Below are 16,918 nucleotides of genomic sequence, written 5' to 3'. Positions count from 1 at the left end.
TACGCACACACACATAGACAGTAGGAGAGTCACTTCAGGGCAGCAATAGTTCGTGCAAGTCACGACTGCTGTGTGCCCGCAGGGTCTACGCCACACGGAACAGGAAGTGACCTGAGGTAAACACGCTGCATAATTGGATCAAAGGAGGAGCTTGTGGTAATGTCCTAATCAAATCTCTGAGGCAAACAGGATAAAGGCCATCTATGAACAAGTTCCCAATGTGCATCGGAGTGCAGCAGTGTCAGGTTTCTAGGTGACGCCAAGAACATGAGGTGTTTTACATGCCCAACCGACACTGTGGCTAAAAATAACAGTAGTTAATAAACAGTACACACACCAACACCACTGACACACCACTAGCATCACAGCTAGATCAACCGTATTCCGTATTCAGGGTCATTTGGAGAAACATCATGCGCAAGCAGAATATCTTTGCTCTTTGTGCAAGGTCACCTGGTTACAGCAAAGTCGTACATTGAGGAACCACCACCACAATTTTCTGCATCATAGAACCAAGAGGAGAAGAGACCTGCCCTCTAAGCTTTTAAATGTTTTTAGAGTTGTAATGGTTGTATAAAGAACCATTGTCCTCACTGAATAAGCCTTGAAGAGGCCCCTTTTTAGGGTGTGCATTAACCAATGAGATGTAAGATACTCTTTACCATTAGGTTATTGTAAAAGATGGATCTATCAGCATGCACTGTGCTGTGTTATGTAGGACAGCAAGTAGTTATGCACTGGAGAGCCCTTTTTCAAACACATACCAATCTGATTCACTGGGTGTTTCTCACTATCATGAATGTGAAGAATGGACTGAGACGAAACTCTGTGAAATTAGCCTGCGAAAACAAACCCTCAAGGACATGAGAACAGAGAAGGCATCCATAAGAATTTGAGATGTTTCTGCTAGCTAAAAAGACGCCCTGACAAAGTGAGAACAAACATTATGCCGAGTGTTCTTTGTAGTTTGAGCAAATATTTGATAATTACATTGACATTTACTCACCTGATGTTTGTTTTCAGATGCAGATATAGGTGCACTGTTTGGTTGGAAGACTACAGTCACAGAGTTCTGTTAGGAGTCTGGCTCACTACCTCCACCGCTGCAATGCTGTTGCAGGACATTAAGAGATTTTTCAATTCTTTCTAGTTGGCAGGTCATCAGCTGATGTATCCAGGTACCTAAGATAGATCAAGAACATTTCCAATGAAGCTGAACTTAGATGTGTGAGTCTATAATAGTTCAAGTATACACTGATCATAACTGTGATTATCCTAGTCTATCAATGAGTGGATATATTGTGCAGCAGGTGAGCAGTCAGTTCTTGAAGGTGATGTGTTAAGCAGGGAAAATGCATAAGAATCTGAGCCACTTTAACAAGGGCTAAATGACTGGGTTAGAACATCTTCAAAACATCATGCAGGTCTTGTAGGGAGTTCCTGGTATGCAGTGGTCAGTGCTTACCAAAAAGTGGTCCAAGAAAGGACCAGATGAACCAGCAAATGGCAAATGTCATGGGCTCACTGAAGCACCTCACAACTTACAAAATTTAAAGAAACTGTTGCTGACATTTTGGTGTTAGATACCACAGGACACCTTCAGCAGTCTTGTGAAGTCCATGCCTTGATAGGCCATATCTGTTGTGGCAGCACAAGGGGGACCTATTCAATATAAGGCAGGTGGTAATAATGCAATGGCTGATTGGTGTATGTAGGAACACAAAAAAGTGAGGAAAAGATGACCTGAAGATGTTGTTAAAGAAGACATTCTTAATAATATTTAGGTCATGGGACTGTAAAGGCCATGGCAGAACCTTGTGCCTATCGAGATTTTAAGGTGTGTTTAGGTTTTTTTATCTTGTCGTAGAAACCATCCTCTTTTCATCTTCAGCTATTTTACTAAGTGTAATGTTTGCTTCTAGAATTCCCTAGTATTAAATTACATTAAATCCTCCCTCCACCAGTGAATTGCTCCTTGTGCCACTGGCTGCAAAGCAAGCCCAAAGCATGACTGATCCTCCCCTGTGCTCAACAGTTGGTGAGGTGTTCTTTTTTTTTTAAAGAAATTCCATATAGAACCGTAACAACTCCTTGCCTCATTAAAGTATACTTCATCTAAAAGTTACATCAAGGTAAAATGGTTCTTCATAAAACCTTTTGAAAAGAATTCTATTATGGTAACATGTAAAAAGAAACCCTTGTGCTTCAAGTACAGTGGCCAAGCATCACTGCTCCTCTGCTTTTCCAGACGATATTCTAGAAATGCATTATCACTCCGTTTTATATTTATATTCTTAAAAACAACTACCTGCCAATATTCATATGAAGAAGGTGGGCTGAGTCCACAGCAGTGGTTCACAATACAGTCCACCAGGAATGTGAAACTATTCATGCCCTCAGCCCATCACACAGGAATTGTTAGATGATTTTTAAGTGGTCATTAAACAAGAAAACAAGAGAACAGAAAACCTGCTTATGTCCAGATGTCCACTCTCCAGAGTACTATTTTGAATACAATCATACATCCCTCAAGAGGATTGTCATACAACAATTGTTCGCAAGATTCATATTTTTATCATCTTGAGACAAAAAGGTAGTTATCAAGCTTATAAATCACACACTCTGTTCTATATTGATTTAGGCATGCCTACCGAGAAGAGCCAAGATGAACTAGCACTAAATTATTGTTTATTATTACAAGTAATTGTAAAAAACATGTTGTACAAAAATTTAAAAATCATATATTTCAGTGTTCAAGGCTGGGCTTTATCATCACTTTGGGTGGGTTTTTACATTAAAGCTTAAGAATAGGCTTTTGTGTTCAGAATTGAACTCAGTCCCACATTGTGCGTTCAATACAGAGATGCACACAGTGGGTGTCAAGGCTGAATCAATCTGAGCTTTGTGATTGTAATGTGAAAGGCACGGCCATTCTTTTCACCACACACTGTGAGAAAGGCAAGTCTGTGCGCTCTCACCACCAGCCTGGGGACCCACAATCAAATACAAGGCCAAAGCTGTGCTCATGACTTTAACAAGTTCTCTAGTGAGCTGATGCAACTTGCTCCAAACAAGTCATTACAACCAAGTACAAGAAAGAAATTAACCAACATGCGCATGAAAACGAAACCTGCAACAACACAGTCCAGTTTAGTTATCTGCATTTTAAACCTAATGGGGCTCATCCATCTTCAGAATTGTCTTAAAGGTGTTCTTGAGAAAAGTCTATGTCAGATTCTTAGATCAGATGTTTACAGCTGTGCTCTTATGATAAAATAATGTGTTGGCCTCATATACTGAACAAAATACTGGTGAATGTCAGTAAATGGGTAAATTAGGCAGAAATTTCTTCTTCAGAATGGCTGGTGAATAAGGTCCAGAGTTATGTTATGAGTTATGTTGTGGTACAATCCCTAATATAATAAACAGGACATCTGTGTTTTGTAAACATATACTGTCAAATTTACATTCTGGATATTTAAAGTATTGATTATTTTAAATAGCTGGCACCGGAAAAACTGTATGTTCTATTCAACGTGTCATTTGAAAGACCTGAAAAGAGAGCCCTTAAAACATCTGTCAAGGCGACACTTTCATCAATGCTTTAATACTCCTTCATGAAAGCATTAAATGACATTCTCCCAGATGCACTGGCCTAGTCTTTCTCTTTTCGCAGACTTATTCGTTTTGTTCCTCTGGTTACCAGGCTGTAGAAAGTGTGTGGGCGAAGGCCTTCCATGTCAGAAGCATTCAGACACAGTTCTCCCTGCTAATTAACAACTCTCTCGTGGCTCGAGCTGGAAAATCAGACCAGCATGCCCACTGGCTGTTACCAGGTTCACCATGGTGGTCATGTTTGGTGTCTTGTGTGTTGGTGTGCAAAAACTGCAGCACTGCTGTAATTGCAGTGTGGGATGAGGGACAGGTTTGGCCCTTTTACAGAATTTCACTTTTTAAAAAGCAGCTTTAGCATTAATGAATGTTATTATGGTCTTAGAAAAAACCTTATGTTGCCAAAAACATGAAATTATAATAAGTTGAAAATGTGGTTAGCATTAATGTACAATATGCTCTACCCAGTTTTTATTCAAAGTAAATGTAGGCCTTTTCTATTGGTCCATTTGTCAAATAGTGTAAATAAATATAAATAATTAGTACAAATATTATCAAGCAGGAATAAGGTTTCGATACGATGACGATGATGATAATAAAGATCAATGAAGTGTAGCACATTTTCACATAGTTTTTATAATAAATAAATGTGAGACAGAATAATACGTTAAAGGGATTACAGTATTAAGCAACTGAAATGTAGTACAGTATTAAGCAACATCAAAGGGAAAGGAGATCGCGTGGAAATAAGGCAAAGTATTACACTGACGTCATATGACCCAAGTAAGTAAATCCACATCCACAGTAGTACTGCACACAATAGCTCTGTACACAACAGAGGAACATACAGTGCGGAAAGGACTCCTAAGCTAAGCTGCTTGTGGTTACAGCCTCGTCTAACTGTTAACGTTATTCCAATGGGTTCGACTTGCGCACTCGTTCAGCCTCTTACCACACAAATTCTCTATTTTCATAATACACACTTATGAAATCCAATGAGCTGAGTCCTGGCACTTTCCAGCATCTGTGATCGGACCAAAAGGCCTCTTCACATAACATGAAAGGAAACAAAGACGGAGAGCTTTGCCTAATGGAAATTTCAGAAAAAAAGCAGGGGGCAATGCTTCAGCTCACAAGGCCTAAAGTGCAGAAGAGGCCCCTTTGGACCTTTACACACAAACACACACACACACATACACAGCATTAGTCGGGCTTGTCGGGCGGTCCTAGAGTGCCTCCTTACTGTCAGGGTGTTGGTCATTAAGAGTATTAATGGTTGAGTAATGTGGGCATGCACAATGCCAAATTAGCTCCTGCCTCATAGCCCCCTCTCAAAAGCCTCTTCATACACATTCAGTCCCCAAGGCCTGCACTCATCAGAACACACACTCACACGCATGTACACACATCTAGAGCCTAATTCAAAACGCAAACAGACAACAGAAACATGTTTACTACCCCAATGCAGCTCAGGATTTCTAAGTGAGCATCATATAGCAAACTCCAAGTCCAACACAGAACCAAACAGACTCGTTTTGATCACAAATACCTGGGCATACGTTTAGTGTTAAATACTAAATACTAAGTTCAAACTGTTAGACCCCGTGCAGGGTTATGTCATCAACAAAAAAGTACTTCTGTATGTCATTAAAAACTTTAAAAACATAAAAAATCAAATTAATTGTTTTTGAATAGAGCTTTTTGCAACAAAACTTAACCTCCTTCCAGGGGGGGATCCATCCTACTTCCAAACAGTAATGTCACTCTTGTTACCCTCAGGTTTACTGATATAGTCAATAGTAGTATGAATGCTAGTATGAATAATGAAAGTAACAATGATGGTTAAAGGTAATACTAATAATAATATTAGTAAATGAAAAATGTAAAAAAAAAAAAAAATTAAAAAAATATATCAAAACTATAATGTCCACTTCCGTAAGTATTATGAGCCCACATCTTAAACACCTAGACAATCTGGATTCCACTGGCATTGTTTTTGAGCATCCTGATTGAGTGTAGTGTATTGTTGTACTAATTTAGAGCAGAAATAAAAAAAAAAAGTCACCCCAGTGTCTGACCAAAAAAATCACCATAATCCTAAAAAAAAACTCAAACGAAAAAAAAAAATATACTACACTACAATAAATAAAAAACTAAAAATTAGTGCTTTATAGTCTCTGAAACTCCAAGCATTTCTGTGAAGCTTAAAGGTTAAAACTAAATGAAATCAAACAAAATCCAAAATAAAAACTAACACTATTGAAAATATGAATAAACTATACATTATAACAAGCCCGGTCTCTCAAACTATTTATTGTCATACTATCATGCTGGCAAATCATGGCATCATAGCATGATGGCAAATCTACTGTATGCTATTTAAAATCCACACTGCAGCAACACAGTTCAGTTCTAGCATTTTAAACAGGAAACTCTTTTTCCAGTTTAAAACTTAAAGTTTATTTTAAACAGAAACTCTGAAAACATATTGTTGTGGTTTTGTGTGAATAAGATTTGGACAATAACATGTGCTACAATTCTCCATTTGAATAAATGGAGTTTGTGATCGTGTTCAATAAAACTAGTCAAACCCAGCAACAGTAACTATGAAAGTTGATGAATTTGCAGGTGGAATATGGTCACATCGACCCATCAACTGTACCAGATCCCAACAATGAGTAAGCATTACATTTACAGAATTTAGCTGACGCTTATCCAGAGTGACTTACATTTGAATTACATTACACAGGAAAGAGAATGTAGAGTTAGGAGTTTTGCCCAAGAACTTATCTGTGTATTGCTGCATCTTTGTCTGACTGAGGAATCAAACCCTAAACTGCTTCCAATGATTCTTTGATCAATGATATAGAACACTCACTTTTGGTTCCATAAAGAACCATGTTTGTAATAATGATGTGTCAGTGTGAAGAAGTTTTTAAATATCTTCTACTTGATGGAAAAGGTTTTTTTTTGTTTACTTATTTAAAGGTTCTTCACACTCACACATCTCAACTACAACAGTCCTCTTTAGAGAACCAAATGTGTGTCTTCTATAGCCTTGGTCAAAAAACCTATACACCAATTCATTACATTACATTACACGTGTCTATACACACTTGCACAAATATCTGCCTGGCAACAGCCACACTGTAAAGTCTAGCCCAATGTCAATGCATTTCATCAAAGCATCGATATGATCTGAAGGGGAAAATGGGCAAGTGGTGAAAGGTTTACACAAACCACAGGAGCCTGTCTGATTTAGTAAGCCATTAAAAACGTCTTCATTGCTTCTTTAAACAGACTGAGGCTGCTGTCATTGTTTGCGTGGGTGGGTGTAGTGTTTTTGGCATTATACTCTATAGGCTATGTTAAGGGTGGACCACTTTAACATGAAAATAAAGCTGGGGGATAAGATAGAGAAAAGAGGAGGGTCAGACTATGTACAGATTTAACTACTCTTAAATGACACATCATGGATCTACTGCCTTATTATGTATCATTTACAGCAATTGAACAGATATAGCAGTTTCACATGACGGCATTCTCACACCATCTGTCTGAGAAATAATTCACACTGCAACACGTTTCACTCTCATTTTCACTTTCCACATCATTAACACCTTTTGTTCCTCCGCCCCTTTAATGGTGTGAAACCCTGCTTCTCGTTTCTGGGACCAAGCACTGAAACCTCAGAAGAATTAGCACAGCTTACCCCCAGAGCAAATCACTGACTGGTACTCCTCAAAGACTGACCAGTCCTTTGTGTCTCACCTCTGTAGTCACTTAGTTACCACAGCATAACAGTACAGTCTCCTGGGCCGGAATCTACTCCCATTGCCATTCATGTGGGATTAAGGTTCGGAAAAAAGTGACCTGTCTGTTTGAGAGACAATGTCTGGTGGCTGCTTTGCACCTTAAGTGGAAAACAACAACTTCACCCCTAAACTGTGTCTGTCCACAGCCTGAGAAAGAGTTTGAAGAAGAACAAGTTTCAAGAAACTCCACAAACACAAGCTCAAAAATGCTACAAATGTTTTTTTGTGCAATGCCATAGAACAGGGGTATTTCATAAAAAATCAATAAGGCCAATAGGCCAACTTGCATTATGTTTCAGTGGCATATCCTGTATATTAAAGTAGCCTAGTAGTTCTATCAACATTTTATGTAGTAAACAACTGAAAGTCAAATAAAATTTAATTCAATTCAATCAAAGTACAATCAATGTATTCTCAGCAATGTTTATTGTCAGTTTTCACACTGAACTGGACAAATTATTAATTAAAAACTCTAAATAAATGTTCTTTTCTTATTTTAAGTCCTATTTAAAAATAAAACAATGCTTTTGTGAAAATGTGCATCTTAAAATAAAGTGCTTTATAACTGCTTTAAGTAATCACCACAGCATTCAAGACATATAGATTTTAACTGACAGTGTAAAGAATGAACATGTACATTCTTCATTAAAAGCTCAGTGTTCACAAATTCAAGTATTTATTTTAATTTAAGAAAGTTATTCAACATATAAATCATCTGTATGAAAGGCAATTGCCCCCTATATGAGTAACTCTGCATGACCCAGCAAGAACTGCAACCAATATTGACTTTAACTAAGCAATAGTGCAATATAACAGTGTAACAGTGTGTGTGTGGTGTATGTATAGTAAGTGCATAGTCTGTATTTCCTGTATGATAACTGTGAGGGACAATGCACCTACATTTTTCACCTTACTTATCCATGGCAATGTGACATGACAATAGGTGTCATTTGATTTGATTTAATTTGCTTTGTTGTCATACCAGTCTTTAATTGTTGTGGAGCAGTATGAACTCACTCTTCTTTGCAGAACTGTTTTAATTCAGATATAGGTATTTAGATAGGTAGGTGCTTCTCAAGCATGAACTACTAGTCTGATGCTCCATTATATCAGGACTTTGACTAGTACAAACATTAATTTACAGTACAAAACATTAATTATCATTTCAAATTAAGCCAATTAATTAAGCTCTGTTTATAGTGTAGCTCTGCCTATGCTTTCATAGCTGGTTTTCATAGAGAATCAGTACAGATGAGGATTTGCTTTTCTGTTTTGGATCATCCACTTATACTTCAGCTTCAGCAAATGGACAGGACAGAATTAATGAATCATTTGGTAATAGCCAACAGCAAGCAGCACACCTTCACAATGCCCCACTGCCATTAGCACTTTTAAATGTTGATAAAATATAGCCTAATTAATGATAAATGATGACATAATATGATGCAAAAAAAAGATAAAAGATTACACTGTAGACTGGCTAGTAGTGATTCTGCATTGCTGCCCTCACACAAATGTCACTTTTGCCCAGATCATTTCTAAAAGTGAACATTGACCATAGCTAAGGCTAGAATGGCTTGCAATGACGGCTTGCGATTGTTTTCATGGAATCTTCTGGACTTCCTGGATGATTTGTCATTGTTTTTATTAAGTTTGTGTTTAATAAGATCTAATTTTTAATTGAGTTAAAAAAAGATCTAAAATCATTCACTACAAAAATATGCATCACTGAAGGGAATGAAACACTGTACTTTCTTTTTAAGAGTTTTTTAGAGTTAGTAGTTCAGTTCTAGCACCTCTGTTTATGAAAACCCCCACTTCAATCTTAAATTTCTCAAATATAAAATGTGGCATGTTCTTCTATATTGAAAACTGTACTGTTTTCCTCTGTAGGCAATGAAAGCTTCATGATTTTGTGGACTATGTAGGCTATAAACAGAGCAGGCTTATGAATCCCCTGCCTGAGAATTATACTATAAAGTATTTAAATGAAATTCATCTTCAGTCTCATTGACAGAAATTAAATCCCTGCAGGAAATGATCTTCCACAGAGATGTTGCAGTCTCCGTTCTGGGCCAGGAGAGACCATTAAACGCTGACACCTCAGTGTTTCATGTTCCTGCTCTGCTCAAGAAAGCACCCGCTCTCAACGCAAGGTCACAGCGGATGCCGTTGTCACGGCAACGACTTAGTTGCCTGTATGCTGCCGTTCCTCTGTCAGAGTTATTCATGCTCGTGATTTGTTTGTAATTAAAACACACTGGCAGCACTGCCGACGTGTGATAGCCTGCCTTTTCATAAAGGGACCCTGTGTCCTCTGGGGCCTTCAAACGAGCTGAACGCTGATGGGCTTGCTGTTATATCTGGAATAGAGGTCAGGCATGTCAAATGAAGGACAATTACTTTGTTACTAGAGATGGGTGGAGTCATTCTTAAAAAATACTATGAAAAAAAAAAGACTCCAGCACATGTACAAGCAGCTACTAAAGAATAAAAAAACCTGAAGTGAAAGAGTGAGGAACAAGTGTCAGGTTGAAAACAGAGGACATAAATAGTAGAATTGTGTGTATTAATGTTAAAACATTATATTTTACTGATTTCACGGTTATTCATAGTTTAGCAGCTAAATATTAAGGCACCACAATTGATTTCAAGCTATCGTTTAATCAACACAGTTTTCCTGCATCTTCATAAGAAGCTCAGAAATGCCTTATCCCTGCATGACACACAGAATATAGCACCTGCCTCTGTTACTTCAAGGCTAGACTATTGCAACGCACTGTTATCAGGATGTTCCAGCAGGAACCCAAGTACACTACAACTAGTTCAAAATGCTACAGAACCCTTACTGAAACCAGAAAATGTGCTCATATCAGCCCAGTTCTATCAGCACTGCGCTGGATTATACTTAAATTCCATATTGATTTTAAAATTCTTCTACTGACGTACAAAGCTCTACAAAGGCTCGCTCCTGAATACCTGTGAGACCTAATTTCCTATAATCACAATTACTTAGATTACAGGGTGCTGGCTTCTTACTAGTTCCCACAATTCAGCAGGCTTCAGCAGAAGGAAGAGCCTTTTCTTATGAACCCCCCCACTCTGGAATATCCCTCCAGATAATATTTGAGACACAGTTGCAATCTTCAAGTTGTACCTGAAAACCCATCTGTTTAGTTTAGCTTTTGGTAATTAATGATCTCTTTAGATAAAGGTTGCAGATCCAGGAGACAGGGAATTGGAGATGCCGTCACTGTCGCCCCGCCACTTATATGCAATCACTCAGGTTTGCTCCTGTGTCTGCGTTACCTTCTGGCCCTCTCTTTTAAGTTAGGTTGTTATTCTCAGATAGCTACACTCTGATTATGTTCACATTCTCTGTACACCATATAGCCAATCAGAACTAATGACTGCATACCTGTCCAGCCTTTGCAACATCATCAGTTGTACAAAGCACCATACAAATAACTTTGATTATATATAACTTAGATTATAGGCAGGCCTACATCAATAAAATACAGTTTTTATTATAATTCTTACCTGTTCTAATTGGCTCATCCATGTGCTGTTAAGTACAACAGACAAATGAACCGATTGTTTAGGTTGTTACTGTGACACAGCCGCTGAATCAGCCGTTGGTCTACCTACCTAAAACTACCTATCACTCTGCAAATTACCCACCCATCCATCCATTGTCTTATCCACTATTTCTTGTTCAGGCTCACGTCAGTCCAGAGCCCACTCATAATCATTGGAGGCATGGCAGGAATACCCCCTGCAGAAGGCACCAGGCACAATTTTTTGCTATTGAATTAATAAAAGTTAATTTGAGTAAATGGAGCTGTATAATTAAAACTAGCTTTTCTCTTTAGCTGCCTGCAAGATCAACAGCAAACAAACCTTTCTACAATATATTTATTATCACAGAACTTAATGAAAGTGTCATTTGATTTCTAAACAAATTGGCACGTATGATATGCAAACAGTAATTTGTCACTGCAGTTCAAAAACCTGACAAAGGCTCCATTTAACTGCATTACTGTATCACAGTGTATAAACAATAATAGCTAACCAGTGGATTGCTTTGATGTATGATTTATATTGTCTTTAACTTGTCATTCACTACAATTGTACGCAAGAAGCAAGATACACGCACAGCCCCACGTAATTACTTTCTCATGACAGACTGAAGAATAAAACATTACACTTCAGGCATTAAATCTTAATAAGGTTTTCTACATCAAAAGCATAAATCAAACAATTTTTCATGCTGTTGAGCGGCTTCACCGAACTCTGTGCTGAAAGCCTGTTTTACTGTCATGTGAATTTATAACTTTTTCTCTTTGCACTGATTGAGTTACTTTACACAGGCGGACGATTCTTCTGGAGAAGCTGGAGCCGCCTCTGCACTTTCATCACTCTCTCAGTAACGCTGAGCCGGGTTTATTCAGCGTGACGTCCCTCTCTCACCATTTCATCACTCACTCTCGCAAAGGCGTAAATCACTCCAATGACCATTTTCCCTCGCTTTGCCAGTATCCCTTAATCGCCTTAATTAAATGGCAAACGCGGCTCCAAAAATAATTCCAACTTTCCACCACTCTTCAGGGCCAGATCAAACAAACATCTGCAAAGAGGGAAAGTGTGTGTGTATGTGTGCGATGATGGGTGGGCACTGGCGTCGGCTCAGAGACGGGCCTCTAAAAACGACTGAGGGTAAAAGATGGCCTACATTAGGCCTTAACTGTTTAAAGATCTGCTATGAGTTAGGAAAACTGTGCGGCATTTCTGCCTCCCTTTGCTCTGCCCACTGCAGTGCTAATGTGGGCCTTTGCTAAAGCTGGGGATTAGTGTTCGGTCTCTTCGGCAACACTCGCCTCTTCCTAAGCCTTTCTACTGTCCATCAGGTGAAAATATGAAGCAGATCAACCTCTCGCTCTCTCTTTCTCTCTCTCCAACTCCTCTGCCATGTGTAAATAATGTATGCCCGCATATATATTTCACATGGTTTGGGTACTGTGAAGCTCCAGTCAAAGCTAGATGATGGCTGACGGCATGGCAGTGCTGGCCTGCTATTAAAACACAGCCAGCTCTTTTCATGAGTGGTGGAACTTAATGTGCAGCGAGAGTGAAAATAGTTCTAGTGCCATTCATAATGAAAAATGTATCATTACATTCGCTATAGATAGTTGCTCCACCACAAATAACATTGTAGGGTATAAGGCATTCAATACACGTTTAAAGTCGAATGAGAAACAGACACGCCGCAAGTCACACTGCTAGCACCAAAGCATTTCCAATGCGTTATAAAAACATCACTCCAATAAGCCCCGCATATTTCCAAGGACTGTAAACGCTTTACAGGGATGGAGAGTAAAACCACACCATTCAGGACCAGCACTCAGAATTTCAGAGCTCAAATCATTTTTTTCGCAACCCAATGAAACACGGAGGCTTTCGATTGCCATTGTTTAGAGAGCACGACAAGAGTGGATACATATAGCATGAAAGTTTTAAGACTCTGCGCTCAGTAATGGTTTTTCAACCATTAATCAAATCACCCAAAATAGCACAAGGAGAAAGTATTGTTCTCCCAGAGAGGTGAGGGGAGGAGGAAGGGGAAAAAGAGAGCGAGTGAGAGAGAGAGAGAGAGAGAGAAAAACATTTCGAGTGTACCTAGAGAGTTCAGCACATTAGACATTAAATCTATTTTGGACAGTCAGCCAAAGGAAAGCAGAAGTGAGAGGGGAATATAGATCTGCTGGAGAGATCTAAAGCAGAGTGGACAGGTCCATACACCAGCTCCATTCAGGCCAACACCACACTCACACCCACACACCAAAACAGACTGCACAATACCCTGCTGTTCATTCCTCAGGCAGTTTTACCCTTTCTTAAAGGGATAGTTAGGAACAACACAGTTTGCCCACAACGTTCCACAAACTGTGGTAGTTGAACAGCCAAAATGGCATTTGTGTTGCTTCTTAGTTTACTTGTACTGGAGCTACAAGGCTAATGAAGCAAGTAATAGTGGCTTACACCCCAGCAAATTAGCACAGTGAAAAGCAGCTTCAAACAGCACAAAAACACCAAAAGTACTCCCGAAAGTCAAGATGGTGCCATGATGCCACTGTTTTTATGACACTATCATTTCTAAATGTCTTGACTGGTCAGTAATATTAAACTGAAGAGTGCAGGTTTCATTTTTCAGCAACTTTTATCTTTACTGTTCAAACACTTTGAACCATTTACTATTTTGTAGGAGTTTTAAACCTGGAGCTTAAAAATAATTACACAGAGAAAGTGTGTAACAACCATGCAAGACGTGGTAGACCAGCAAACCTGCCCCATCAGATTAACAGCACTTCAAACCTTTAGAGGAGATAATCAAGCTCTACTCTCGCTTCAGATTCAAACAAGCTGTCTGAGAGGATGTGGAGCTGATCAAGAAGCCCTTACTAGGAAAAGTAAACAGACCAAATGGAAGAACATTTAATAAAGGAGAATAATGCTGTTTTTCTCAGAACAAGAATGCAGATCAACATCACTACATGTGTAGAACAGGGTTGGGGAGTATGGGAGTATATGTAATGGCGCTATGTAATCAGGATACAAAACAGTAACTGTAATTTGTTCTAGTTACAGTGAAATAATAGGTAACTAGATTACAGGTTCATGTAGGGTAGGGTGATTACATGCAAAGATTACATTACAGCAGTGGTGTAACAAAGGGTCTAATTCGGCCCACCAAATCCATTCAGAATGCAGGTTCTACTATTTCAAACTCTCATTAAAAAACAAACAAACAAACAAAAAATTCTGCACAAACCGGAAGTCAAAATCAGAGGTAGAACCAACCAGAATCTCTGTGGGGTGGGACAGCTAAAAGGAGCTATTCTGAATCTTAATTTCAGTGAGGGGCAGGAGTCTCATACTGTGCAACCAGTACAACCAGTGATATTCTGATTCAGCGAGCTGGTCTCAGTCAGACATGACCTTGTGTTCTCCAGAAATGTTTGAAAGCATAGACTGAGCTTTGTGTAAACCTTTAGGGTTAAACAAACACTGAACACTGACATGGTTCATGAACAGACCTATTGGAACATGTTCTTATATAATAGCTTGGACAGAGATTGTATGTAGAGCTGAGAATGGTCCAGTCCGTTGTCACTCAATCACTGTTCCACTAGCAAAACACTTTAGCCATTTTCCCAATAGAATATATATATATATATATATATATATATATATATATATATATATATATATATATATATAGTCTTTGTAATGCTCCATATATAAATAAAGGTGCTACAAAGGGATCTTTGATCAAAACTTATGGTTTTTGTAAAACAAAAGCTGTGAGTGTAAAGAACCTTAAAGGTAAGCTAAGGAAACTTGACACTGACATTGACTTCTTCACATTTTTCTTTTATGCAAAAGTAATGAGAAAGTCAGATTTCATTACTTTAATAAAGTACTTTATGTGACAATTACAATTTGAACAGGTCTGAATCTGTAATCTGTACTGGAAATTACTGTATTTTCCAACCCTCCCAACCCTGGTTCAGAATGACTTGTATGGTAAGAAGCAGAAAATGCTCCAACTTTGAAGCTGAACTTTGGAGATGTAAAAACATCTGCAAAAATGTAGAAACGTCTGAAAGACCTAGAATAAAATATAGAATATAGAATTTAGTTGTTGAGGCTTTTTTTTATTTCTCTTTTTTTCTGATGCTGAAAAACAAATCATTTGTACATGATGGATGCTTTCACTAGAAAGTGAATTCTCCCAAACACACATATCTACTTAAGGCAGTGTCCATATTGAGCACATTCTGTGTCACTATCATGAGGACATTCTGTTACAATAATATATTTCAGCAAGGAAAATATTCTCAACCCCTGGAACCAAATGTGCAGATTCCTGAGGATTCAGCTGTCAAAAGCAGAAAACGTCCCTTTGATTGGGCAAGTGCTGTCCGACCACAGTAACAACACTGCTTTCATTTCAGACCAGAATTTCCTATTTTGTCGACTCATTACAACAGAAGACAACAAAGAGCACTCTTTGTAGATGTTGACATCTTTTGTTGTGTTTTAGAAGATTTCATTGTGAGACCACTGAATTTGCATTCCTAAATAGCATGCATGAAAAACAATGTAAGATAATTAACATCATGCATTTGCAGTCTGAGCCCTGTGGCATTACAGCTATTGTCGATCCGATCCGTCCAGACGAGGTATAGAGCCTGCAGCTAAGCTTAACGACACAGTCAGTCTGGTTTTTTGGGCAACTGGTGGGAAAACATGCTTATTCACTGGGCCTCTGATAGGCCTTCGTCTTCTGTTCCTCTGTGCTTTAGGCTTACTTTAGCTTTTTTTTCCAGGTTGTGTGTGGGAGTGTATTATTCATGCCTGCTGTCTGCCCTCTGCCCTGCTTTTGTTTGGCTTACCCCACCTGCTAGAGTCCCTTGACATATCAGCTCTTCTGAATAAGTAATTTAGAAGAAAATCTTTCACACAGATACATCTGTACCGACATCATAGTACAGATTAAGGCTGCACAATATAGCAGCTGTGGTGATGACCTTGTTAGTTCATGTCCTTGGCCATGATAAGAATGCTTTCTGTAATCTTCCATCAAAATGTAATGATGAAAACAGGCAAAAGTAACAGACCTGCTCCAAAGCCTACACTTTTGATTTGTGGTTTGGCGTAGGTACCTGTTAAGGCAGCAAGTGTGCAGTACTGTATTTTTGTGGGTCACGTAATTGCTGATGGTCTTGTGATGGTTGAGTCTTCCAGAGTATTTCAGAAACTGTGTGCTAGAATGTCAATAATGTAGTGAACTGTGGAATACATCATTTTGAAAATGGCACATACTTCAACACTTAGTGAAAACTGTCAGTGTGCACTTTGGAACAAGCTGCATATGAACCAATTACATCATTTTCCACCTCCCCCTCCCACCACCTCCACCTATAATTGAGTGAAAATGCTCGGCTAGCTCATAGAGGCTCCCTTAGGAATACGTCATGCTACAGAAAGAAAATGCCATAGAATGAAAAACTGTATTTATCTGGGCACATTCTGTGGACCTCAAACACCATTGTGTCCTCTTTTAAAAGCAAAACCCACATGAGAAAAACAGAGTTGAAAAACGAACCACTTTAAAACCCCCCAAACTGTTACATAACAGTCTTGAGTCCTTATAATCACACACCCACTTTTACATACACTCAGCCCACTAGTCAAAGACTTTTAAGGCTAAAAGCAAAGGCTACTTCGGGAGAATATGGAACAAAGACTAAAAATGCTATATCGTTCACCACTCTGGAAAGGGCAGACCAAAGAAAGCAGCGCTGGGGGTATCCAGGGGATAGGGGAACAGCCAGTAAGCAGGTGCTAGCCAGGTGCTAGGCTAGGTGCTAATCCTACCAGACCCTACTACAATCTCTTTAGCTAACTTTCAGCACACCATGCCATCT

The 16,918-nt window shown here is 38.8% G+C and overlaps 1 protein-coding gene across 1 annotated transcript in view; it reads right to left on the bottom strand.

Moving 5' to 3' along the window:
• Positions 1-16,918, bottom strand: part of dact1 (dishevelled-binding antagonist of beta-catenin 1) — a 32,990-nt gene that overhangs the window by 10,398 nt on the left and 5,674 nt on the right. The window contains exon 2 of the mRNA XM_072689369.1: positions 1,007-1,182. The gene's annotated coding sequence lies outside the window, so the exon portion shown is untranslated. The remainder of the gene's footprint in view (positions 1-1,006; positions 1,183-16,918) is intronic.

This window comes from Salminus brasiliensis, chromosome 10 (assembly GCF_030463535.1).
Source record: "Salminus brasiliensis chromosome 10, fSalBra1.hap2, whole genome shotgun sequence".
NCBI classification, from domain to species: domain Eukaryota; kingdom Metazoa; phylum Chordata; class Actinopteri; order Characiformes; family Bryconidae; genus Salminus; species Salminus brasiliensis.
This window is presented reverse-complemented; position numbering and strand designations above follow the sequence as displayed.